This window comes from Herpailurus yagouaroundi, unplaced genomic scaffold (assembly GCF_014898765.1).
Source record: "Herpailurus yagouaroundi ecotype Mexico unplaced genomic scaffold, PumYag 159, whole genome shotgun sequence".
NCBI classification, from domain to species: domain Eukaryota; kingdom Metazoa; phylum Chordata; class Mammalia; order Carnivora; family Felidae; genus Herpailurus; species Herpailurus yagouaroundi.
Window position 1 is genome coordinate 24,133,740 of NW_024412400.1, and position 27,398 is coordinate 24,161,137.

A 27,398-nucleotide genomic window follows, 5' to 3' on the forward strand; every position below is an offset into this window, starting at 1 on the left:
TTCTATGCCCATGAAACAAGAACTCCTCCTCCCCCCCCCCCCCCCCCGGGGCCCCCAGGAATCACCATTCTATTGTCTGTCTCTATCAATTTAGCTACTGTAGGTAGTTCATAGAAGTGGAGCCTTTCAGTATTCGTCTTTTTTTGTGACTGGCTGACTTCACTTAGCATAATATCCCCACTCTTCATCCATGTTGGAGCATGTGTCAGAATTTCCTTCCTCTTTAAGGCTGAATACTATTCCAATGTATATATTACTACAACTTATTTATCTGTTCTTCCATAGATGTACGCTTGAGTTGCTTCCACCTTTTGGCTATTACAAATAATGCGGCTGCTTTAGGAAGAAACCTAATTTGGGAGTCTAGAGTATCCTAAAATGAAATAAAGCAGTTTCTATCAACCATCATCAAGGATGAAAGAAAGTGCAAGCCTCAGATTTTAACTTGCCACACAATAACCTGATGATGGAATGCTCTCTTCTTACAGAGAAGAGCTGATTTTAAAATGTCTCTCTTTTTTCTAACTATAAAAATAATACTTGATTATAAAAATAATATATGTTCACTGTGGAAAATTTGGAAAGTATAAAAAAAGAATAAAGAAGTATGTCAAAATTGTCTCTAAGCTATCAACCAAGAGATAATTACTGTAAAGATTTTGGTGGGTTTCTCCTAGTTTGTCTGCTATATTATGAGTGCTATGCAGAATATATATAGCTACAAATGATTTTTTAAGCCATTTGGGAACATATATTTTTGTATCCCTTTTCCATTTACAATACCACATTGTATTGTTGGTGGTTTTTGCAAGTTATTAAAATTCTTTGTAATGTCTGCATAATATTCCATTTCATGGATGTATTATAACTAATCATTTCCCTACTGTTTAATGTTTAAGTTATTTCCAATTTACCTATTATAATCTTCTGGTAAACATCTCTCTACAAAATCATTATCTGCATTGCTCATTAATTTCTTTTGGATAGGTAGCTGGAAATAGAATTATTGGGTCCAAAGGTGTGAATTCATATAAATCTCTTATGTATATTGCCAAAGTATTGGAAACTTGCAAGTAATTTGGTAATATGTATTAAAAAATTTATGTAAGTTCACACCTCTGGATCCTTTTATTAGTCTTTTATTAGTCTTAGTTTATTTGGGGGACTGAAGAGCAATTACTATCTTTTGTTTTTCTTTAATTTGCTTTCTCATAAGCTTAATGGCCCTTTGTATTTCTTAAAAGTCAAAACTATGGAGACAGTAAAAAGAGTAATAGTTACCAGCAATGGGATGGTGGAAGGGAGGGATGAATGGGTGGAACACAAAGGATGTTTAGGGCAGTGAAAATACCGGTAAGAAAACATAATGATGGATACATGTCATTATACATTTGTCCAAATCCATAGAATGGACAATTCCAAGAGTGAACCATAATGTAAGCTATGGTCTTTGGGTGATAATGATGGGTCAACGTAGGTTCATTAACTGTAATAAACGTACCGCTCTGGTGGGGGATGTTGATAATGGGGAAGGCTCCACGTGTATAGGAGTAAGGAGTATATGGAAATTCTCTGCACCTTCCCCTCAATTTTGCTGCGAACCTAAAGTTTTAGGTTCTAAAAAAGTAAAGACCCCCAAAAAATCATTAAAAAATATCTTATGACTTACAGAAAATTTAAATTTTATTGGAGTTAAATGTTAACCCATTGTAATTTAAGCTGTTTTTATGCTTAGAATGCCCTTCCTCAGGACATATTAATTAATTAATTAATTAATCCTTCAGATAATTTAATGTTTTGATTTTTTAATCTACCTAAAAATTATCTTGATATACTGTGAGATGACAATCTAAATTAATCTATTCCCACCCTCATCCCCATTTTGACTAACACCAACTCAGAGCCTGGAGCCTGCTTCAGATTCTTTGCCTCCCTGTCTCTTTGCCCCTCCCCCACTTATGCTCTCTCTCTCTCTCTCTCTCTCTCTCTTTCTCTCTCTCAAAAAAATTAAACATTAAAAACATTTTAAAAAAATAATTATTTGGGCTATTGTTTAAGATAGTTACTAAGGAAATATAGTTTTATTCTTAGCATATTAAAAGCTTCTATCAGGAATGAATGTTCACTTTATTAAATAAATTTTTTGGCCTCTACTGAAATGAAATTTTTTGCTTTGTTCTTTTTTTTTTTATTTTTTAATGTTTTATTTTTTTTTGAGAGAGAGAGAGAGAGAGAGAGAGTGCAAGCAGGTGAGGGACAGAGAGAGAGAGGCACAGAATCCAAAGCAGGCTCCAGGCTCTGAGCTGTCAGCACAGAGCCCGATGTGGGGCTCGAACTCATGACCTGAGCTGAAGTTGGACACTTAACCAACTGAGCCACCCAGGTGCCCCGAAATTTTTGCTTTGTACTAATGATATGATTGTATATATGATTTCCTAATATTAGAGCATCTAATAGAAGTCTAAATACAACTAAAAAATGGCATATTACTATGTTAATATAATGGATTAATTCCATTTATGAACATCTGTCATTTGTGGGTCTTGATATTAGTACATAAAATTGTGTATTACATTTTTTAGGTTTGGTATCAAAGTTTCATTAGTTTCATAAAATTTTTTGAATAATTTTCCGATAAAATTTCCATCTTTGCTTATATCCACTTTCCTTTTTTTTTTTTAACATTTTATTTATTTTTGTGTGAGAGAGAGACACACACAGAGCATAAGCAGGGGAGGCGAAGAGAGAGAGGAAGACAAAATCTGATGCAGGTTTCAGGTTCTGAGCTGTTAACACAGAACCGGATGTTGGGCACAAACCCATGAGCTGTGAGATCATGACCTGAGCCAAAGGCAGACACTTAACCTACTGAGCTACCCAGGCGCCCCATTTATATCCACTTTCTATGAAAACTAATATATCTTTACATTTTGCCTTCTTTTACAAAGAAGTAGTTGATATATTTATTAATGCTTCTATTCATTTGGTTTTTTTATTTACCAATCTCTGCTTTTACCTTTGTCAATTTCATACTACCAAATTACATTAACATAAAAGTGCACAAATATATATTTAAAGCTCAAATGACAATCATCAGAGTCATTTAATTCCACCTGACTCTTATCAGAGGAAAGAAATAGTTAAATGGAACATTATTCCATGGAGAATTGAAAAGGCACAACTTCTATTTTTGTGGAGCACAAAGTCTAACATATATATGTTAAATTGGCCTTAATAATTATATTATTCAAACTTGGCATATACTATCCAAACTAGAACTATTTTGGTTGCAAGTGACAGATGCCACTTGAACATTCTTAGAATGAAGGCAGACTCATTGGCTAGACTGGATGAAGTTCCTGTTACTTGGAACCAAAAAAGTCCTAAATGCATTGTAATGCCTCCTAGGAGGATTTCTATTTCTCTACTTTCTCCTCCACGTTACTGGCTTATAATTTTGCAGTGTCAGTTTTGCACTTTACTCACTTCCATATAGATTTTAATTCTGTTTTTGTTGTATTTGGGGTTTTCTTACATTCTCTTTTTTCATTTCAATCTGTTTCTTTCATACCATCTTTATGTCAGTCTTATCATTTCATTTTTTAAAATGTATTTATTTTAGAAAGAGAGAGAGAGAGAGTGAGCAGGGGAGGTGCAGAGAGAGAAGGGGACAGAGGATCCCAAGTGGACTCTGTGCTCACAGCAGAGAGCCTGATATGGGGCTCAAACTCATAAACCATGAGATCAGGACCTGAACTAAAGTTGAACACTCAACTGACTGAGTGACCCAGATGCCCCCAGTCTTGCCATTTCTGTTCTCTACACAAGAAGCAATGTCCTTGGGCATCTTTTTTATTACTTCAGGCATATATTTTGTAAAAATTTAATGTGTTTCTTAGAGACTTTATTTCTTCAGAAACATGATCTTCCTGTGAATATTAAAAGGCGGTGTTTCTGGTCCCAGATGCTATGGTATTTTTTCTCATACCCCTAAATTGGATTTTTTCCTTTCTCTTCATGTTGGAATTTGGAGGGCACTATTGTTTGAACTCAGACTGAGCAAACATCCTTGACCATTCTCAAATGCAAATCTGAAGGTCAAATTAATGTGCAAAGTCCCTAACACAATGCATACTAACCAGGGATGGCACCATCACAAGAGGAGAATTTCGAGTCATGGGTAGGCATCTTAGTTTGTGGTAGGCAGGCAGAATAACACCCCTGCTGAAGATGACCATGCCCTAATCTTTGGAATTTGTGAATCCTTAAATGGCAAGTGGAACAGATGTGACTAAGGTTACGAATGTTGAGATGGAGAGATTTGCCAGGATTATCTAGGTGGGCCCAATCTAATCATGAATCTTTAAGGCAGAGACCTTTTCACTTTTCCAGGCTGTGGTCAGAGAGTTGTGATGATAGAAGGGTCAGAGGGGTGTTACATAGGAAGGACTTAACCTACCATTACTGGCTCTGAAGATGGAGCAAGGGGACTACTAGCCAAGGAAAGTGGGTTACTTATAGAAACTGGGAATAGCCTTCAGCTGACAGTGAGCAAGAAAATGAAGACCTCAGTTCCACAAACTTGAGGAACTGAATTCTGTCAACAACCCGAACCAACAGGAAACAGACTCTCCCCTAGAGCCTCCAGATTGGAATGCAACCTGCTAACACCCTGATTTAGTTTGGTGAAATCTGTGTCAAATTTCTGACTTACAGAATGAAAAGATGATAACTTGTGTTATTTAAGAGACTGAATCTGTTGTAGTGGCCATAGAAACAAATACAGAATGTCTTAATGCCACACGTATTCTATTTCCCAAAGATGACAAGATATCTCCCTTGACATTTTGTCCCACTGAAAAGTGGGTCATGCCTTTGACCTCAAATCTGTGTGGGTTTAGACTCACTTGTAATCATGAGTGCAGCAGAAGTGACACTGTATGACTTTCAAGGTAAGGCCAGAACATGCCACACCACTTTCACCTTTTTCCCACAAGCACTCATCATGCACTCAGAGCCCTGAGCTGCCATGCAGAAGTCTAATTGTCTTCAGGCTACCAGGCAGTGACGAAGTGAAACCACATGAGGCCTCATGCAGGTGCTCTAATGACTAGTCCCAGTCTTCCAGTCCTCCCAGCCTATATGCCAGATACATAACTGAAGGAGATTCCAGTCCCCAACCATTCACTTGCCTCCTAGCTTTGGAGCCTTCCCTGCTGAGTCCCAGATGGGGCGAAGCGTGGAAAAGTATCCTGGCTGTGCCCTGTCCAATTCCTAACCCACAGAATCTGTGAACATAACAAAATGATTCTTGTTCTATGCCACCAAGTTTGGGGGAGTCTGTTACATGATATTAACAACTGGAATGCAGGGGGCACAACTTCAATCAGTCCCCAAGGTCCAGTGAAGCCATCTGGCCCACACAAAAAAGAATCACTCCTCCCAAACTAGTAGTGCTGCCATTGAGAAATTTTGCTCTAATACATTCACATACGTCTACTGGTCTGACGTTGCATTTTTCTCCTGCCTTTAACATCGGTTTCTCTGACTAAGCAGTTGCAATTCTTATTTGAAGAATATGCATATGAGCAAGATCTTCACCCAGCAGGCAGTCTTCCTCATGCCCTCTCTGTCTCTATCCCACTTACAGCACTTTTCATTTGGTTAACTAAAAATCCCAACATTTAGCTTGTCTCTGTTCACTTGCCCCTCCTTCGGCCATATTGTTTCTGGGAGTTGTTTCCAAATGCATGGAGAGATAGGTGCTACCGAGATTAGGTAGGGAAAGAGAAGGTCAATGATAGAACTGTAGCGCTCACTGGCTCAGTTGCTATTCATGGTCAGCAAAATATCTGCATGTCAGAGTTAAATGCAGATGGAGGTGGGGGTGCCCAAATTTTTTCCCAGTTTTTGACATCATCTCTCACGTTCTGTTTCAGAGGGAAGAACTTACAGGAAGTAGTCTAAGAGTATGTTTTCAGTCCATCATCAGCAATAAAACAGTTTGGAAATTCCACCTGGACTTTAGCAACTGTTCCTACCTCATTTTAAGTCCACAGTGCCATTGGCAGTCTTTCTCCCTTTCTGTATCTTTATGGGCATTTTAACAGGAAATTGTAAGTCAGCCTGTCAGACATCTCAAGATAGTCTCTTTGTGAACCCAAATCATAGACTCTCTTTTAAAGGCGTTGCCCTAGGAATATACCTCTCAATATTTTAACAGAAGATATCGAAGTTAAATGAGGGAATAGTCTGATATATGGAATTTAGCTCTCCTCCAGCTTTTCAGGAATGCATCTGTTCATGTCTTAAGGCATACATAAATGAATTGATAATTGGATATCAGGAGTTGGCTGCATATGTGACACTTATTATGACACTACAGAATTTGGAAGGAAGAGCATTATATTGGAAGGAATAGCATTATGTTCTTTAAGTATTTTTGATAGAATGGTGTTTCAATTTCTGGTGTTTCTATGTAATTTAAATTGAATTTGATGTCTAATTAATTAATTAAATATAGTATAGCATCTAATGTCCTTCAGATAAGCCAAGTTAAATGGCAAGCTTCAAATAATTCCATACTAATCCATTTTAACTGTCCAGGTAAATAATAGTTGAAAACAGATGATCTTTGGAGGGTCTATGAGACAAAAAGTAAACAGAAACATAATATGTCAGTTTGCCAGGTTCATGAGGCTGACTCATTTGTGAGGAAATAGATCCCAACAAAGAACCATCAGTGAAGGACAACTACTGAAATTTGAAACAAAAACACAGGAGTAAAATATTGGCACTATCCATAATACATCTAAGAAAATGTGTTTCTTTTTATTTGGGTTACAACATTGCAGCCTTTTTGAATGAAAATTACTTTATTCAGTCACCTATTAAACATTCGGTTGTATTATGCTTTACATTACTTGAGGCTTCATCCATGAGATAAAATTCCCAAAGTAATTTTTCTAACTGAACCCATAACTCTTTCATCACCCATATCCCTGAATATGCATGATTTCCCATTACTGTTTATAGTTAGGACTTCTGTCTTTACAGTATATGGGCACAAAAAGCTATGTTATATTTGCCATGGGAACTATAATTTTTAAGGCCCTTGTGCTTGTAAAATCTTTACCTTTATTATATTACCATAATGTAGATTTTGTATTTTATAGAGGATTACATATCAAGGGAGGATAGTGTTGTATCACTGAATACAATGCATGGCCTGAATTGTTAGTTACATGATTGTGTGCCTTGTTCTTTTAAAGCAGCAGTCAGGAGCTCATTACAGTGTCACAAGCAACTTGACCAACTTCTAAGGTTGCTACCTTGTGCTTGCTCATCACACTGCATGTTTTAGTCTCTCTTTATACCGGAATTACTCACCATGTTCTCTGTCATGGGACTCTGCATTGCCTCCCACTAAAGTAAGCAAAGTATAGTTCTACATCATATTGATATTGGATTTGGCCATATGACTTTCGTTAGCCAATAGAATGTGGGCAGAGGTAATAGAGTGCCAGTTTTAGCCAAAGTCTTAAGGATTATTTAATGCTTCTACTTGCTTCTCTTGTACTTCTGTCATCTAGCCCCTGTGTAGTCTTAGTCCCAGAATGAAGAAGACATGTGGAACAGACCTAAGCCCAGCCCAAAGCCTGGAGTCCAGCCTAGCCCAGGTTGGCCCAGCCAAGCCCAAATGAGATTATGCGAACCACAGCCAACCTACAATCCCTGAGCGAGAAAAATAAATGCTGCTGTGAGTCATTGAGATATTGGAGTTGTTTGTTATGCACCATTATTGTAACAATAGCTAATTAATACCTCTCCCATTATTGATGGCTCTCATGCATTTGTTGCCCTGTATGCATGCTTAGTGCTTTTGGCTGGCTATTCAGATAGTTCAAATCAACTGGTGCATGCCAAGGACCACATGAGATGTTTTTGCTTTGAATTCCCAAGCTGGCAGAGAGCTATTGAATACCTTCAATGTTCATATTTCAGTCACCAATTAAAGGATTTCTAGATGGGCAATCATCCTAACAAAAACTGTCTGGTGATTTTGGGGTTCAACTATTTTCTGTTGATAAGTTATGACTCATCCATTCAAATTGTAAGGACCTCTGTGTAAGACTGACTTCCTCTTACATTCATGTGTCTGGACCGTTAACACATTTGAGCAAACATCTGGACATTCTCATGAATTAGCATGTGAATCCAACCGAGTTTCTTCATTTGAGTGGACTAAGTACTTATATCTTATTTATGTGGTGAATAGACTCTAGAATAGCCCCCAATAATGCTGAAGCAGAGAATTTAGGTAAACCACGCTCAAGTGCAGGACCTGCAGAAACTGTGAGATTATCACAGTATGCTGTTTTAAGCAACTACGTTTGTGGTAGGTGGTTACACTGTGACAGGTAAATAAAATACTGTTCCATCATGTAACAAGTTGATGATTTCCAAAATGTGATACATATTTACTTTTATTCATATCAAACATTTATTGAACGTCTACCAGATGCTAAGCCCTTCTTAAAATACTGTGTATATAGAGATGATACTGCTTCCTGAGAAACTCACAGTCCAGGGAGTGTCAGACATTCAAACAGCTGGTCATAACACAATGGGACAAACATAACAAGGATATGAACTAAATGGCATAAGCCATGTTGCTTATTTACACTTTTCTTGGCACAACATTTTAAGCTTGCACCTGGAAAAAAATGTGAGGGTCTCATATGGAATACAGACACTATAAAATCACTGTTGAAAGGTGTTTACGAAGGAACCATCTGTACACACCTGACCAAGAATAAGTAATCCAATGGAAATAATTGCTATCACAGAGAACAAAAGCTTCAAAGAAATGGCTTCACATAATTGTGATCATGACTCCATTGTCCTTCTACAGAACTGTTAAAAATCAACACTGATTATCTCCCTTCTATGAGTTCTTTCTCTTTATAGGATAATGTTTTGAGATATGATGCTTCAGAATAATAAAGCTAAGAGACATTACTTTTAGTGCATTTTCATTTAGGTATATTAGTGAGTATGTTATAGGTGTTTGGGCAGTACAACAAAAATACCTCTGTCTTTTTGATGCCCAAAGTCAAGTCCAGAATTTGCGAATTTGTGTGTGCACACCATGAATCTCAATCATTATTGTTATATCTAGGATAATTCGCTCTTTCTACAGAATGCAGGTATACTTTTCTGATCAAGACTTTTCTGATTAAGACTCCAAGATATAAAATAAGATAAAGACAATATATAAGTTTTAATTAAATGATTACCATGTGCTTAAACATCTGAATTAATAGTGGATTATTTCAATTAATGCTCACAACAACCTGATAAATTAAAGGCTATTATTCATCTCACAGATGAAACTGAAGCCACAGAGTTTAAATAACTTGCTTGAGATTGTATCATTCACAAGTAAGGGTAAACTGGGATTTTAATTTGGGCAATTCTAGTCCTGGTTCTACGCACTTAACCACCATTCTATACTGTTTTCTAGTGTCTCTGACAGCCTCAAGATATTTAAAGGCAACTTTGAGCATGATGCTCTGGTGATAGTAAGTAGCATAATGATAGAAAAATGGGCCTTGCATTGTCAAAATATTTAACATTCTTCATATACCCATAAATATTGACATTATTTCTTCCAAGGGCAAGTGTTTATCTACTTATGTTTTTAAAAATTGATCTATGCAGTCTTTCATGAGATTCTTCACATATTAACTTAGTTAGAATATAATACCTCATATATTGTGTCAGGTAGGGTAGGGGATATGCAGCTTAAAGTAGAGATAAGAATCCTCAGTTATTTAAATGGAGTAGAATAGAAAACCTGAAAGACTCCACCAAAAGACACCTAGATCTAATACATGAATTCAGCAAAGTTTCAGGATATAAAATCAGCGTACAGAAATCGGTTGCATTTCAACACACCAATAATGAAGCAGCAGAAAGAGAAATCAAGGAATTGATCCCATTTACAATTGCACCAAAACCATAAGATACCTAAGAATAAACCTAACCAAAGAGGTAAAAGATCTGTACGCTGAAAACTCTAGAAAGCTTATGAAAGAAATTGAAGAATATACAAAGAAGTGGAAAAGCATTCCATACTCATGGATCAGAAGAACAAATATTGTTAAAATGTTGACACTACCCAAAGCAATCTACATATTCAGTGTAATCCCTATCAAAATAACACCACCATTTTTCACAGAGCTACAACAAACTAATATATATAAAATTGTGTAGAACCAGAAAAGACTCTGAATAGCCAAAGTAATGTTGAAAAAGAAAACCAAAGCTGGAGGCATCAGAATTCCAGACTTCAAGCTGTATTACAAAGCTGCAATCATCTAGAGAGTATGGTATGGCACAAAACAGACACATAGATCAATGGAACAGAATAGAAAGCCCAGAAATGGACCCACAAATGTATGGCCAACTAATCTTTGACAAAACAAGAAAGAATATCCAGTGGAAAAAAGACAGTGTCTTCTACAAATGGTGTTGGGAAAACGGGACAGTGACATGAAGAAGAATGAAACTGGACCACTTTATTACACCAAACACAAAAATAAATTCAAAATGGATGAAAGGCCTAAATGTATCATTTAGGAAGACAGGAAACCATGAAAATCCTAGAGGAGAAAACAGGCAGTAACCTCTCTGACCTCAGCCACAGCAACAACAATTTCTCCTCCTCCTCCTCCTCCTCCTCCTTCTTCTTCTTCTTTTAGTTTTTTTAATGTTTATTTATTTTTGAGAGAGAGAGAGAGAGCAGGAGAGGGGCAGAAAGAGATGGAGACACAGAATATGCAGCAGGCTCCAGGCTCTGAGCTGTCAGCACAGAGCCTGACATGGGACTCAAACCCACAAAACGTGAGATCATGACCTGAGCTGAAGTCGGACACACAACCGACTGAGTCACCCAGGCACCCCACAACTTCTTACTAGACATGTCTCTGGAGGCAAGGGAAACAAAAGCAAAAAATGAACTATTGGGACCCCATCAAGATAAAAAGCTTCTGCAAAGTGAAGGAAACAATCAACGAAACTAAAAGGCAACCAACAGAATGGAATAAGAAATTTGCAAAAGACATTATCGGATAAAACGTTAGCATCCAAAATCTGTAAAGAACTTATCAAACTCAACATTCATAAAACAAATAGTCCAGTGGAGAAATGGGCAAAAGACATGAACAGACACTTTTCCAAAAAAGACATCCAGGTGGCTAACAGACACATAAAAAGATACTCAACATCGCTCATCATCAGGGAGATACAAGTCAAAACCACGTGAGACACCATGCCACACCTGCCAGAATGGCTGAAATGAACAGCTCAGGAAAAAAGATGTTGGTGAGGATGTGGAGAAAGGGGAACCCTCTTACACTGTTGGTGGGAATGCAAACTGGTGTAGCCACTCTGGAAAACAGTATGGAAGTTCCTCAAAAAAATTAAAAATAGTACTACCCTGTGACTCAGCAATTGCAGTACTAAGTATTTATGCAAAGGATACAGGAGTGGTGATTTCAATGGGCACATGCATCCCAATGTTTACACCAATGTTATAAACAATAGGCAAATTATGGAAATAGCCCAAATGTCCATATGTCCATTGACTTATGAATGGATAAAGAATCTGTGGTATATGTGTGTGTGTGTGTGTGTGTGTGTGTGTGTGTGTGTGTGTATACACACACTGGACTATTAGTCAGCAGTCAAAAAAAATGAAATCTTGCCATTTGCAACAACATGGATGGAACCAAGTGTATTATTTTTTTTAAATATTTATTTATTTTGAGAGGGAGGGGAGAAGGACAGAGAGAGAGAGAGGGAGAGAGAGAATCCCAGAGAGGCTCCACACTGACAGCAGACCTCAAACTCATGACGCCTGAGATTATAACCCGAGTAGAAATCAAGAGCTGGATGCTTAACTGACTGAGCCACCCAGGCACTCTGGAACTAGAGTGTATTGTGCTAAGTGAAATAAGTCAGTCAGAGAAAGACAAATATCTAATTTCAGTCATATATAGAATTTAAGAAACAAAACTAATGAACATAGAGGAAGGGAAGGAAAAATAAAATAAGATAAAAACAGAGAGGGAGCCAAACCACAAGAGACTCTTAAAAGTAAACTGAGGGTTGCTGGAGGGGAGGTGGGTGGGAGGATGGGCTAAATGGGTGACGGGCATTAAGGAAGGACACTTGTTGAGATGAGCAGTGGGTGTTATATGTAAGTGATGAATCACTAAATTCTACTCCGGAAGCCAATACTATACTATGTTAACTAACTTGGACTTTTAATTAATTAGTTAATTAATTAATATGTCAAAATTTATTTCTGTATCTTTTAAAGGGGTTGGGTTGGGAGGCAGCTCTCCATGAAGGGGCCTGGTTTCCTCTACCAAGAGGAACTACCAAGCTCTGTCTGTGTTCCAGATGGCAGGAATAAAAAATAGGCAGTCTAGAGCAAGCAATTTTCTTTTAAGCAAGTAACGTGGAAAATGTACACAATGCATCTTCTTACGTTTCATAGATGAAAACAAAGTTACATGGCCACACCCAGCCACAAGGCAGAATGGGAAATGCTGTCTCCAGAGAGGACCATGTCCCCAGCTAAAAGTCAATTCCAATGAAAGAAGAGAAAAATAAACGTGGAAGGGAAGAGCAGCCAGCTGTCTATTACACATAGGTATGCAGACACTACATATAAATCAGTCTTTGGTTTCTCCTTTTTTTTTTTTTTTTTTTTTTTGGTAGGTTTTCACTAGAATAATGTCAGTTTTGTTTTTCCATGACTGAGATGAAAGTTAAAATGACTTTAATCCTAATATCACTAATCAGTTGGTTGAGCACCTACTAATACCTACTCTTTAATCACAGGGTTAGTAAATGGATAATTATTTCACATTAGGTAAGAGCATTTGAAATTATGTAACTAATAGAAGGAATGTAGTAAACATGTGTTGTTTGGTCTGCCAAAATTTGTCCCCATTTGACAAATAGTCATGACCTTTCTTTAGACAATTGACCATGTCCCTGTCCTTGTGATTGCCAGTTGGGGTGGGGGGAACCTCGTAAATGCCTCTGAGCAAAGCTACTCTAAGTAGTTTTCTCTGCATGCAACCACTCAGACTCTTTATTACCATGGTGTAGATTCCATCTGATGATCCCAGCCCTGGAGCCCCAGTGACATGATCTCTTTCTCACATCACTTCAGCTATGGGATAGTATAGTTCCCCTCTGCTGTTGCTAATCTCAGGGCAATGTCCTCATTACTTGTTTGGTCCTCAGCCCCTCCATTACCTGTATAACTCATTCCCTGTATTAAATTTCCTTGGTTGTAAATAATGTAAGTGGATTCTAGCCTCCGGTCAGACACTGACTGATGAAATGGCCTACTCCTTGGGGTTGTTACAGTTCTAGCCACACGCAAAGACTAACCCATTGCTTTTAAACCCAATTCTCAATTCTCTCAGAAAGAGGAGCTGTTTAGCCCTGCTTGTTTCAGGTTCTTGATTGAGGTTGGAGGTGGGGAAAGAGAAAGGTGACTGAAGGTTGTGGGAGATAGCTCTTATGCTTTGGAACAAACAGCTCCCAAGCTATCCACTATAAGAACACAGGATGTGGAGGGGAGTAGCCAAATGGCTCTTGTTATCTTGCAAAACTTTAAAAAACTTTTACTATTAGTTTCACAATCTTTATCATGATCTTAATTATCTTTATGGTCAAAATAACTCAAACTATCTTTCTTATCTTAAGTGAAGGCTTTAGCTTATTGTTATCTCTACCCAGGCTTAGCCAATTTACTTGATGGCTCTAGGAGATGAAGTTTCTCAAAACACCAAACACAAAAGAATTAAAGAATTTAGATTTCTTGGTATTACTCATAACTATCCCCTGTAGCTCTAGTCTGAGGATGGGCCAGAAGTAGTCCTACATGGAAGGTAGGTTTCAATTTTGGTCCTCGCAGAAGCAGACACCACAATGGGATTGGATGAACAGAAGTTTTATTGGGAGAATTACCAGTGAACGATAGAGAGAAAGAAGTGGAAGCTGAGCTAGAGAGAGCCTTCGGACCGCAATGCAGGGCGACAACTGTAAAAGCTAAGGGGGAAGGAAGGTAGATTAACCAAGAAGAATTTAAGACTGCAGGCAGCCTTAAAGTTTTGACCAGCGTAGGGAGAATCTTTAAGTCAAAGCTGCCCCTTAGAGGAATCCTGCATTCCTTAAGAATGGGTCTGCACTAATCCCATTTGTGTGCTCAATCACTGACTGGGAGAAGCCCAGGGGAAATATCTCAGCATAAACACAGTGCTGGATCTGGCCAGGCAATAGGCAAGGCTGAAAGCCAACTGTGTTCCTTATAGCACAAGATCTGAGCAAGTTGTTTCCCAGGATGCTGCACAGGGTACTTACTAAGGGAGGAGATGATTCCTAATACCAGCTCCACACACAGAGCATGCTTACCATACTCTTCTCACTGCCATGTTTCAGAATGTGTATCTTGTTATCATGTTAGTCTAGGTCCCTATGGCGGTTTCAAGATCTGAATGTGGCTTATTTACCTAGGTGAGCTGAGTGAAGCGAAAGAGAAAAGAGCCAGGAGAAGGGGTGCAGATACTGGCCTGGCCAAAAAGGTCCAGGCTGAGTGTCCCCAGAGACAAAGGCCTAGGAGAGGGTTTCTACTTTTTCCAGAGAACACCTGCATTTCTGTGTGTGCGTGAGTGCGTGTGTGTGTGTGCTTCGTTTTCTGCCATGTCCTGAGACAGAGAACGCACATTGATGCCAAAGCAAAGAACCAAGCTGCAGCAAAATTGTCTCAATTGCTATTTTTTCTAACAATGCTGATGCTGATTCAAATTTAATGTTTCTACCTCAAAATATGAATTGTATTATAAGTAGCATAACTCAAAATGAATTTTCATACAATGTTTATATTTTATGGAGTTATTAATCATCAGCTTTATTACTTTAGTTTCTTTTTCCTTGATTAGGCTGCAGACCAGTCTCAGCTCTGTCAGGGTACTCTGTAGCAACTGGAGACTGACGGACCCCTCAGGTTTTCTTTTGCAGATTAAGGATGTGAGGAGCCAGAGAGAAGCTGAATCCCTAGAGCTACTGTTGTGACCTAAATTATGGAGTCATTCTGTGGTTCTCCAAACACCAACTGGGCCTCCCAGCGTGAAACCACCCGACACAGGTGATGGGAGATGACTAGGCTGGTTTTCCATCTCCTCCCTCCCTGGCTGACAATAAACCTCTAAACTAATCTGGGTACATGTATGACTTTTCCCTGACTAGTCCTCAGTAGTTCAGGAGAGAGATGAAGAGCACCTGAAGTGAGAAGGGGGTGGGCCTGGGGAAGAAAGCCCATTACTTGGGTGACTGAATGTTGTAGGATAAAGAGGAGTCAGAGAAATTTTCCAGGTTTTCTGTTTGGGGCCCTGGTGCTAGTTGGGGGATAAATGCATCATCAGCAGAGGTAGAGGATATAGGAGAATAGGCAGGTTTGGAGGGGATTTGCAAAACTCAGTTGGAGCAGGTTGTGTTTGAGTTGCCTGTGGGAACTCTTGGGACACATCTCTAGCAGGCAGCTGGAGATATAGGTCTATTCTGGTTACTTATTGCTACCTGACAAACTACCACAAAACTGAGTGGTTTCACACAACACTTTTATTTATTTGCCCACAATTCTGCGATTTGGGCATGGTGGAGAATAGCTTGTCTCTGCTCCATGTGGTCTCAGCTGGGGCAACTTGATGGGACTGGAGGATCCACTTCCAAGATGGCTCACTTACAAGTGTGGCCAAGTTGGCTGTGCCCAGTGGGAGCACATCTAGGGCTGTTAGCCAGGGGCCTGAGTTTTCTTCTATTTGGCCTCTCAAAATGACTGGGGTTAGACTTCTGACATCATGGTAACCTCAGAGTAGTTACATTTCTTACATGGTACTACCTCCAAAGGGGGAAAACGGAAGCTGTTGTCAAAAACATAAACAGAACAAACAAGGAAAATAGATTTTATGCAGACTATTGCAAAGGAGAGAGTACCCAGATTTGAAGATTGGAGTATAAGAGCAACTTGAACTTTTATAGAGGGGTTATCAACGGATGCTTATAATTGTGAGATAGGGAATCTGAAGGGACCCTATGAAAGATGGCTTTTTTGCTGTCTCTATTCTTGCTACACCCCCACCCCACACATGTCTTGTGGTACAGATAATGTATGTCCTCCTTGTAAAGGTCAGGGATTCAATGATTTCTTTGGAGTCTTCCAGCACAGTAGATAACATCTAAGGAGTGACCAGGCGTGTCATTATGAACATTTTTCTAAGACCCCTAGCTCCAGGTCATAAATGACTTATGGAGGACACTTAAGTACTCATCTTTGTTCCTGAATGCCTGAGAAGACATGTACATGAGTCTACAATCCTCAGTAAAAACACAGACACCAAGTAAAGACAAGACTCATTTTTTTTTTTCCCTTTCTGAGACTCCCAGATACTGTCTGCACTCTTTCTATGTCTTCGGTAAACTCTGCTGTCACTTCCTCTTGGCTTATGTTTGATGTCTATCCTGTGCAAAGCCAAAGACCCTCTTGGCCTGTCTTGTGGGACCTCTTTTGGGTCCTTGGACCAGCCAGCCTACATCAGTTAGAATTGTTTTGTAATCAGGGGATGTCTTAATCAGCCAGGATGTGTTGATATCTGGGTCTAGCTAATTTTAAGGGGACAAACAGTTCTAATCTCAGCTAATCATCTATGAGACAAAGGAAGTTGAAGGGTTTGTGCCTGGCCTTGTCAACAGGTTTAGACAAAAAGGGAAAGGTATGTATTTGGCCTTATCACAGGTGAACAAGGAGTCACCTGCTAGTGTTATGAGAGAGTGGACAAAGTTTCATCTAAGTCACACGGGGAAGGGTGGTTCTTTGTGGTAAGCCATTTCCCAGAACACAAACACGTGTGTGTGTGTGTGGGGGGGGGATTTCTTAGTCATTTCCGTTTTCCATGAGTATAGGCTCCAGTAAATTTCAATGTTGTCACTGCAAAGTCTTCTTAGGGCCTCAGCCTGAACTGGCAGTCATTTTTGCCTCATTCTTTTGTTTAAAGCAGTAACAGATCCAGCCCACATTCAAAGGGAGAATGTTACACAAAGGCATGGATACTGGGGAGGCATGGTTCATTGTGGGCCACCAGAATAGTCTCTCATAGAGTCTGAACCTTGGACTGGATATTTAGAATAGGATGCTACTAGCATATCCTGGGTGGTAGCTGCAACCAACAGGTAGGATCACTGGGCATGTGCACACATTGGTAAATGTAGAAAAGAGTCCATCAACATTTCAGACATATCAGATTGGAGTCTTGAGGGTTGTGACTTTCCTAGTTTCTCAGAAGCTCTCATTAATACTGTTTCTTGATTAACATTTACTCCAACATTTTCTTTAATTTTGTTGTTAGTTATGTTTCATGAACATCAGCTCGGTATTCACCTAGCATCACGGTAAGGATGACTGGACTTAACCGGAACTGCCAATTAGTAAGTTTTTACATTTTAATTATTTGCCCAGATTAGATATGGTCAGAGCCATTGACTTAACCAGCTTCTGCAACAAAGAGGGCCAACAGAAAGAGAGGGAATCCCTATGTGAAGGGGAGTGTTTGTGAACAAAGGTCTCCCACACAGGGACCCTCCGCAGAAGGTAGCTAACCTTTGGAAATTTGATCTTTCTCTGTCTTCTTCTGGACTCAACAACATCAGTTTCTTTTGGAGCTCTTTATGAAGATAGGCTAATAAAAGACCATAAATCTTTTTTTTTTTTACTAGGTGAAGAATTTACCACTCTAATTAGCATCACCATTCAAAGGCTTTCATATTCCAGAAACAAACACCAGGCATTCTGAGCGCTAGGGTTAAAGGGAATCTTAAATCATGAGTAAGCATAGGTGAAGGGCATGAAGACTTAGAGTTTAGGTATTGCCTGTGTGCTGACAGTCATCGGGACTTAGTACTGAGATACAATGCTGAACACACTTACTGTCCTAGGTTTTATGAGTAAGAGATAAAATCCAAGCCTAGTACTGTGGGTTTGTAAAGAAATGACTGTAATATATTATTTCGTTCTGGGTTATACTAAAGTAGGTCTGCACAAAATGTTAATGACTTCCCCAAAGCAGAGTGGTGTATGTTTCACCAAAGTAAGTGACAGGCGGGGTCCTGAAGCATGGATAGGAGTCTACTCAGCTATACATAGTAAAATGTAGAACGGAAGGCCATTTACATGCAACAAGGAAACGTAAATTTTGAGGTAGGAGGACCTGCCTCTCAGGAATTTCCCAGAGGCTGTCATCTCTTACTCTCAGTCCCATCCCGGGAAGGTGGTGGTGAGTGTGAGTGTTAAGTCCCCTCAGCAGGTTCCTAATCCTACAGCCGCGCGCTGGTAGGGGAATGAGAAAGAACAGAGAAGGGAGGCGGGGTGTGTGGGGGGAGTGAGGGGCAAAGACTTCCCGCGCATGCGCCCTGGCAGATGGCCGGCTCAGCAGAGTAGTTTGGCCTGTGGCTCCCTCCGCACGTCGCGCCTCTCAGGGGCCCGCAGACTTGGCCCCGGGAGCGAGCGCGCTGCGCGCTCGCGCAGCCTCTCGGCCGGGCGGGCGCCTGCGCACAAACGTCCCGGGCGTTGGAGCCGCGGGGTTATTAGAGGTGGAGCGCGGGGAGGGCGCGCGGCAGGAGGCGGCCGCCGTTACGGCGCGAGCGTGGTCACGTGGTCGCTGGTCACCGCCGCCGCCTCCCCCTCCCGCCCTGTTCTCTTTCTGGTCCGGCCGGGCCCGGCTGGTTCCACGAGCGCTCGGCAGAGACTGAGGGAGAGAGAGAGAAAGAGGAGGGGAGGAGGAGGAGGATTCAGGGAATAGGAGCTGGGGAGCCCTTCTGCGCCACAGGTAAAACAAGATGATGATATCGTAAAAAAGCCCGAGCCCCCTGAGCGCCTCCGCCTCCCTCCAGTGCAGCCCCCCACATGCAGTCGCTCCCGCCCCGGCCTCCCCCTCAGCTTCTCAGGACCAGTCCCGCCTTTCCCAGCACCGCTGCTGCAGCTGCCGCCGCCTCCCGGGAGGGCCTGAGGGTGCTGCTGCTGCTGTCGCCGCGAACGGGTAGTCGCACCGCCCCCGTTTGTGCGCCTCCCGGATCGGCGTGGGGGCTGGGTGGCGGGAGGGAGGCTCCTCTAGCTCCAGGGCGGGCACGGAGAGGAGGTTGCTTCCCCCAGTCGGCCAGCCCGCCTTCCCTCCTTCGAGAGGTTGGGGTCTAGGCTGCAAGGCCAAGTGCAGCGAGAGGGTAGAGCCTGGTGGGTGGACGGGCTCAACTTCCTACTTGGTAAATTTCCCTGTTCATTTCAGCCTAGGCAACACGTTTCCTTCACAGGCCGGAAGCAAAAGGGACCCGTAATCCCCAAACCTTTTAAAATGCAGTCTTTAGACTAGCGAAACCTTTCTCGTTTTTGAGGAAAGAAACGTGACCATATTTTAGTTGGACTTAAGTTTGTTCACCTGTAAGAACGTGCAAGTTGAGGCCTTTAAGGATCTGAGAGAAACTTTGTGAAAGTTGATCCCTCCTACTTTTCCTGCAAAAAACGAACACAAACCTAAACAATTTTCGGTTCTGCAAATGACCTAGAGTTTGTTCAATACCAGCTATTAAGCAGTTTTTAGTTTCAGGAAAATGATATAAAGTTCACATCCTTTAGGGTGTTTGTTTGTTTGTTTTCTGAATGATGATTTTCGGGAATGAGCTGTATCCGTCAACCCCAAATTGGACTAAATCTCAGATAGGAGTCGCGTGCAGGTTGAACAGCTTTGGGCCGGGTTGCGCGGGGACACCTAGAACCAGTCATTATTTGTACTCTTTGTACAACAAAATATAGTACCAGTAAAACTGTATGTTATTAGTGTGCTGTTGCACAAAATACTGACTGAAAGCAGGAAGTGTTAAATATAGGCATTGTTAAAAATCTGTACACTCAAGTTCATTTATATGCTGGTCATTTTTCTTAATGAGCTTTTCTGATTACATGTCTTGGAATTTTCATGCTGTATCTCTAAATTCAGATGTAAACTTGAGTATTTAAAATTTTTTACAGCTACCTGCAGTAGAGTCAGAGCAGTGCTTCTCAAACCTTAATGTGCACACGAATCCCTTGGGGATCTGGTTTAAAAATGCAAATTCTGGTTTAGTAGATCTGTGATGCATCTTGATATTCTGCATATCTTATGAGCTCCTAGGTGCTGCTAGACAGGGAACAATTCTTGAATAGCAAGGAATTGGATAATGTGTGTGCTGAGAAATAAAGTGATGTGTCAATGAAAACGTTCCTTAATTCATCCTGAGTGTAGAGGTGGCTTGAGAGAAGGGGTAGATGGCAGGATGAACTCAAAAGCTTGTGTTAGGGAAATCCTTTATGAACAGTGAGCAGGCTATGTTGGAATCCCAGGGAAGGGATAGCAGACGGAGGGTGAGATGCCCCAACCTGGAGGAGTGGAGGTACCAGGTGTGCATCCTGTGGTGCATACATCACCTGGCCTGTGAATTTTTCCGTGGAAGCCTAGTATACTTCTGGCTGACGGACTCAGCTACGGGTAGTTAGGTTTTATCAGCTTATAGCCTGTGTGTCTCTGAATCCATTGCTGGGAGGAAGTTTTCTTTTATTGGTGAGAGTATTGAGTGTGTGCTGCTTCTCCCAGATGCAGCCTCCGTTGAGAAATGCATTCCTGAGCTTTGGAAGCAATCTTGTAAAGAATTTAGGGTCTCCACCTGTTGAGGTTATCCTAAATGGATTCAGATGTTTTCCTAATCTAATTAATAAAAGTAAATTGAAAAGTTGAAAAGTCCTACTTAACCTCATACTTTATGTAAATAAAAATGGTTGTACTTGGGGCACCTGGGGGGCTCAGTCAGTTAAGCATCCGACTTCAGCTCAGGTCATGATCTCGGGGTTTGTGAATTCAAGCCCTGCATCAGGCTCTGTGCTGACAGCTCAGAGCCTGCAGCCTGCTTCAGATTCTGTGTCTCCCCCGCCCCTCCCCTGCTCATGCTCTGTGTTTCTCTGTCTCTCAATAATAATCAACGTTAAAAAAAATGGTTCTACTTAACTTTTTAAGAACTTTTTTGAACAGTAACCTCGACTACTTTTAGCACTGTAATTTTTATAGTCTTCATTCTAGTCCTTACTTTACCATTGTTTTTTCTTGTTATTAAGTAATATTTATGACAGTACTTTTGAAGCACTAGTGCCAGACTTCTAAGCACTTTATGTGTCTAACTCCTCTAATTGTAACAATCTTTAAGGGAAACTAAAGCAGAGAGTGGGTAAAAGTCCTATGCTAACAGAGTTGGGCCTCTGGCTGGCTCTAGAGTGTATGCTTTAACAGTCTTCTCTGTGCAGCTTTAAAAAAGTTTTTTTTAAAATGTTTATTTATTTTTGAGAGATAGTGCATGAGTGGGAGAGGGGCAGAGAGAGACACACACAATCTGAAGCAATCTCTAGGCTCTGAGCTGTCTGCACAGAGTCTGATGCGGGGCTGGAACACACGAACCGTGAGATCATGACCTGAACTGAAGTGGGACACTTAATTGAGCCACCCAGGCGCCCCTTTATGCAGCTTTTTGGAAAGAAAATAAATTGATACTTTTTAAAATCCCCTTTCCCTAGTATTGTTGAGAATTATGAGTTTTGCTTTCCATTTTTAAATCCCTATTTGTCATCTTTTAAAAAATTTCCCCCATTGTATTCCATGAAATGCAATCCCATAAAATGAAAACTTGCCTCAATGCTTGTACTCTTTTCTGAATAAGATACTGAAATATTGAAAAGCTTTATTTTGTTTGCACCTGTTACCTGGACCAGTCTCTTTCAAGTCTGTAAGTCATTGTTAAATGTGAAAGTAGCGTCTGCTTCCTTTTGGCTCTGCTAGTTTTCAGTTCATTTTTTGCCTATGCCTCTCTTTCATCTTCCACTGCCTCCCCCGCTCTATGCATACATAATAGATGCAGCTTATATTTGTTATTGTAACGTTTAGGATTTTGGGGGGGATTGATGGGGTCACTGACTTTTTATTTGGCCAGTAAGGGGGGATGCCTGTGTGGCTCAGTTGGTTAAGCATCCGACTTCGGCTCAGGTTATGATCTCACCGTTCGTGGGTTTGAGGCAGGCGTTGGGCTGTGGGCTGACAGTGCAGAGCCTGGATCCTGCTAAGAGTTCTGTGTCTCCCTCTCTCTCCCCCTCTGCCACTTATGCTCTGTCTTTCAAAAATAAATAAACATTAGGGCTCCTGGGTGGCTCAGTTGGTTGGGCATTCAACTTCAGCTTGGGTCATGATCTCAAGCTTGTGAGTTTGAGCCCCATTTGGGGCTCTGTGCCGACAGCCCGGAGCCTGGAGCCTGCTTCAGATTCTGTGTCTCCTTCTCTCTCTGCCCCTCCCCCGCTCATGCTCTGTCTCTCTCCTTCAAAAATAAACATTAAAAAAAATAATTTTTTTATTTGGCCGGTAAGGATGATAACAATCTAAGCATGAGTCATTGTTATCATATTTTAACACTGAGGAAGTACTAAGGACAACCTCGCAATAAACGTTAAATAATTGGTTTTCATAAGAAAATTAATATGTCATCTGTACCCCATCCCCTTTTGTCTCAGACCATTGGAAGTTTTGTTCTGTATTAGCACCAGTCTGGGGAGTGGTGCTTATACACCTGGTCTAAGACATTTCTCTTAACGTGGACAGATGGTTAGAATGGCAGTAATACTATAGTGTGTGTACTGGAACTTGAGAAATGAGATTTTGTGGGAGGGGGAAGTGAGAAGGGAGGGCCTATGGGCTGATTGCAGTAGCATTAGTTTTTCATTAACGGGGATAATAATGAGTTTAGGTAGGAAGTCAGTATAACAACAAAGCCCGGTTGTAAATGTTTTCTCAAAGTTCATACTTTGTTGTGATGTCTGTTGTAATGTTACGCTGCCCAGTTTCTTAGCCTCATAGTGCATCACTTTTCTCATCTTTGAAGTGAGGATAGTAATAGTACCTCACAAAGTTGTTTTGAGGATTAAATGAATAGATGTGTGTGTATATGTTTATATATATTAGTATAGCATATATGTACGTATACATATATAATACTTAGTGTCTGACACACCGTTAATGCTATCATGTGTTAGGTACCATGTTTTACTATGGATCGTCTGCCATGTGGTTGATCATGTCCACATGAAGACTATTTGAATGAACTTAATGGAAATTGTACATTTATTTGGTATAAACCTGTGTGGGCCCCGAAAACAGAAATTGTTTGTACTTTTTGGATAAAATTACGAAATTGGGGAGGCGCCTAGGTGACTCAGTCCATTAAGCATCTGACTTTGGCTTAGGTTATGATCTCAGCCTGCTTTAGATCCTCTGTCTTCCTCTCTCTCTGCCTCTCCCCTGCTCACGCTCTCTTGCTCTCACTCTAAAAAATAAATAAACATAAGAAAAAAACAAAATTGGTATAGTAATGTTCTTATCCCTTTGGAGAATTAAATATGAATAAATATGGTTTGGCCACTCAGATTTTTCAAAACAAGGAAGAAAGGCTGTAGAAACAAAAGATGTCTTTGGTGGTGGTTTAGGATTGGTTTACAATTTTCAAGTCTTGAACAAGGTAACCTTTTTCCTGAAGGCTTTTCTGACTAACACATCTAAGTAAGATAAAAGGTTGAACCAAAAGCAGTTTAGGTTTCCACTTCTAAATTTTTTTTTTTCAACGTTTATTTATTTTTGGGATAGAGAGAGACAGAGCATGAACGGGGGAGGGGCAAGGTTTCCACTTCTAAATAATGGATCTTCAGAATAATTAGATTAGTGAGAGGTAAGCCCCCCACTTCTCATATAATCTCCCTGGGGGAGATGTACCTGATTTCTGATGAAGTTGGGGTGTTATAATCCTGCAAGAAGACTGAGCCGAAGTTACAGATCCTGGCTGTAGAGGTGTGCATTCTGTTTGCTGGTAATTAGTGGGGATCAGAATCAACCCCTTAGGTTTCCCAAAATAGGTACCTTAGGAGGTGTTCTGGTAGCTCTGGTAGCTACTTTGCAGGAATCCAAGAGGAATTACTAACATTACATCTCTTGCCACCCTGGAGTGAGATGGTGGATTGATTGCCCTGGATCCTTGGTGGGGGTTGGGAGAGAAGGTGTTGATAGGAGATGGGCAGATGGTACCACTATTTCCGTCTTTGTCTACTGCCTTGATTAAACTAGACTTTTTTTCATGAAGTCCAAGAGTCTTGTAGTAAGAATGCTCCTTTTGGTAGGTAGATATGTGTGGGGCTTGGGATAAATTGCCTCCCCTCTCCAACCTTCATTACTCTTAATAGTTTAGGGGTTAATTTTAACCTATTTATCCTGTGGTGTGTGTGTGTGTGTGTGTGTGTGTGTGTGTGTGTGTGTTGTAAGTATATATGGATGAACATGTGGATGTGTTGATAGACCTATCTTTTTAAACTAAAAGTGGATTTATGCTATTTTGTTACTTGTTTGTTTTTCCCTTAATATTTTATGTTACTAATGATGTTATTCTTCCACACAATTTTTAGTGGCCCCATACTGTTTCATTGTATGAATGTACTATTAGTAGTCCTCCATTCTTGTACACCTAGATTCCTTTCAATCTTTACATGACAAGCAGAGCTACACTGAACATTATTGTAGCTAATATCCCTTTGTGCCTATACATTATTATTTAGGAAAAATTTTTGTGAGTGGAATTATTAGTAGGTCAAAAGATATGCCCATGTTTAGCAGTTTTGATACACATGACCAAATGGCTTATCAAAAAGGTTGTACCACTTTACCCTTTCCTACAAAACTGTTTGAGAGGCCCTGTACTTGCTGTTATTGGGTATTTTCTTTAACAGCTGTATTTGGGTATACTTGACTATACCTCCTCCTCTGTCTTCTTATAGGCTTTAACATTTTATGTAGTTAAATCTTGTTGTTCCTTTATGAATCTTCTAGGCGTTTCCTACCTTATGTTTATATAGCTATGAATTTATATTTTAAACGATTTTTATATTTCAATTTAAAATTTTGAATTTACAGTTATTCCAGAACATGTTTAGTTGTACAATGTGAAGTAGAGGGTACTAGAGTTTTAAGCTTTTGATTAGTGAGTTAGTAGTACTGAATGAATGGTTTATTCTTTCTCGATTGTTATCAGAAGCTTTATCATTTGGTCTTCTATTCAGTTCCACTGTATTTAATTTTTTATTGGTGGGAATAAGATTTTCCTCTGTGTGTGTGTGTGTTTTCTACTATATCTGGTAAATAGAAGAGCTATTGATTTTTTTGTGTGTATTTTGTAACCAGTCACTTTCTGAATCTGTCTACTATAACAACTTTTCAGTTGATTCTTTTACATTTTCCAAGTAGATAAGCCTACTGTCAGAAGCTGGTCATTTCTGTGGGGTTTTTTTTATTTGTTTTTTATTTTTCCCATGATTAATTTTCACTTATGGAAGCTGTGCTGGAATTATTTTCTTAATTTCATTGACTTGAAAAATGATATTTTGATATGGTATTACTGTGAACTGATCTACCCAGCTCTCAGACGGATTTTAAAATATTTGGAAAACCACTTTACCAAGTGATCTCTGTTATGTACTCAATGTGTCCTCCCAAAATTTGTTATGTTGAAATGCTGTACCTTTACTCTCCCATGTAATGGTATTAGGTGGTGAGACTTTTTGGGAGGTAATTAGAGCATTAGATGAGGTGATGAGGGTGGAGCCCTCATGAATGGGATTAGTGCCTTTATAAGAGTCAAAAGAGAGTCTGTTTCTTCTCTCTGGCATGTGAGGCTATGATGAGAAATCAGTAGCCTGCAACCTGGGGGAGGGCCTTCAACCAGAACTTGACTGGATTGGCACCCTGATCTCAGAGTTCGGTCCCCAGAGCTGTGAGAAATCAATTTCTGTTGTTTGTAAACCAGCTAGTCTATGATACTTTGTTACAGCAGCCAGAACCCATAATCTCTAAGGACCTTCTGGCTCAAAACTTTTGTGATTCTACTTTTATGTCAAAATACTTGTGGTAATATACATAACGCTCTGGTACTTTAACTTAAAGTGCCCACAGCTTCTTTTATAATTGTGGCTGTCTAGCTCCACTGCCCAAGCAATTATTCTGAAGTTTTACATTTTTATCTCCTTAGGAGAGCTTGAAGATTTTTTTTCTATGTGATTTGGCAGAAATCAAAAGGAAATACTGATAGACTACAGAGATCAAACTGTGCAACGTTGGGTTTGCCTAGTTGCATTATTAGGTATCACGATTTTCATTCTCTGGTCAAGTGGTGTAATTTTGTACTATTTATGATTTTTCTTTTCAAGCTATGGTCCTGGTATGGTCTTCTTAAAGTTCGCCAATCCAAATTTTGTAATTGTCAAAACTGAGTGTAATGGAAGCCATTGGGAAGTGATAAATAGACCAGGAAGCAGTGAAGATAGGATAGAATAGGAAAGGTAGGGATGGGGAAGTGCCTGGTATATCAGTCCTTTTTTCTCTGGCCCCCTCTCTGTTCTCTGATTATCCTTTTGTACTTCTTTGCCCTTTTAATGATTTTCTGGCTTCGTATTTGTTCTCAAGATATATTTTATTTTCTCTTTCAGAGAATAGCCCCACTACCTCCTTGATACTTTGGTTAGGAGTACAGATGCTTTCCCCCAGTCTTTGAAGTAGTCCTGATCAGTATCCCTAATTACCTTCCTTCTTGTCACTAAAACTACCCGCATAATGCCTTCACTAGTGGCCACCATGCATCCTGCCTGGCAAAGGATGTGATAAAACACTGATTAAACTTGGGGTTCTTCATAACATAAAATCACTGTTGTGGAAGCATTAACAAAATGAGAGATCATAAAGACAAATTGTCAGAGAACTGTAGAGTAATATCTGAGTGGCTGAGGAGATAGTGAGAGATTAATATTACAGAGTGAGAAAAAGCTTCTGAAGAAAGTCTCTTATCTTAGCTCTCCAATCCTGATTTCTTATCTGAGCTTTGGACCTGTGTGTTTGTTTGCCTACTGGATGATTCCACTTTTGGATGGCCCACCGAGAACTCACATTCATAACGTCTGCAACTGTCTTCTCTTACAAAACCTGTTCCCCCTCTCAAGTTTATTATCTCAGTGGATGATACCACCATCTTTCTGGTTGTTGAAGCCAGAAATCTGGCAGACACACCCATTTTACTCCCTTTCCCCAAATCCTTATGTAAAGGCATCTCTCTCGGATTCTAAGTCTTGAATCCATTGTCTCTTTATCTTCAGTACTTCTACTCTGGTA

At 40.1% G+C, this 27,398-nt stretch overlaps 1 protein-coding gene across 8 annotated transcripts in view; it reads left to right on the plus strand.

Moving 5' to 3' along the window:
* The first annotated feature begins 18,785 nt into the window (after nt 1–18,785).
* The window catches only part of TBC1D5 (TBC1 domain family member 5), a 544,621-nt gene continuing 536,008 nt past the window's right edge, over nt 18,786–27,398 (plus strand). For 5 of the 8 annotated variants that reach the window (XM_040480107.1, XM_040480108.1, XM_040480109.1 and 2 more), the window contains exon 1: nt 18,790–18,968. The gene's annotated coding sequence lies outside the window, so the exon portion shown is untranslated. Of the gene's footprint in view, nt 18,969–27,398 lie in introns of all 8 variants that reach the window. The other 3 variants (XM_040480113.1, XM_040480114.1, XM_040480115.1) reach the window with 2 other exon arrangements.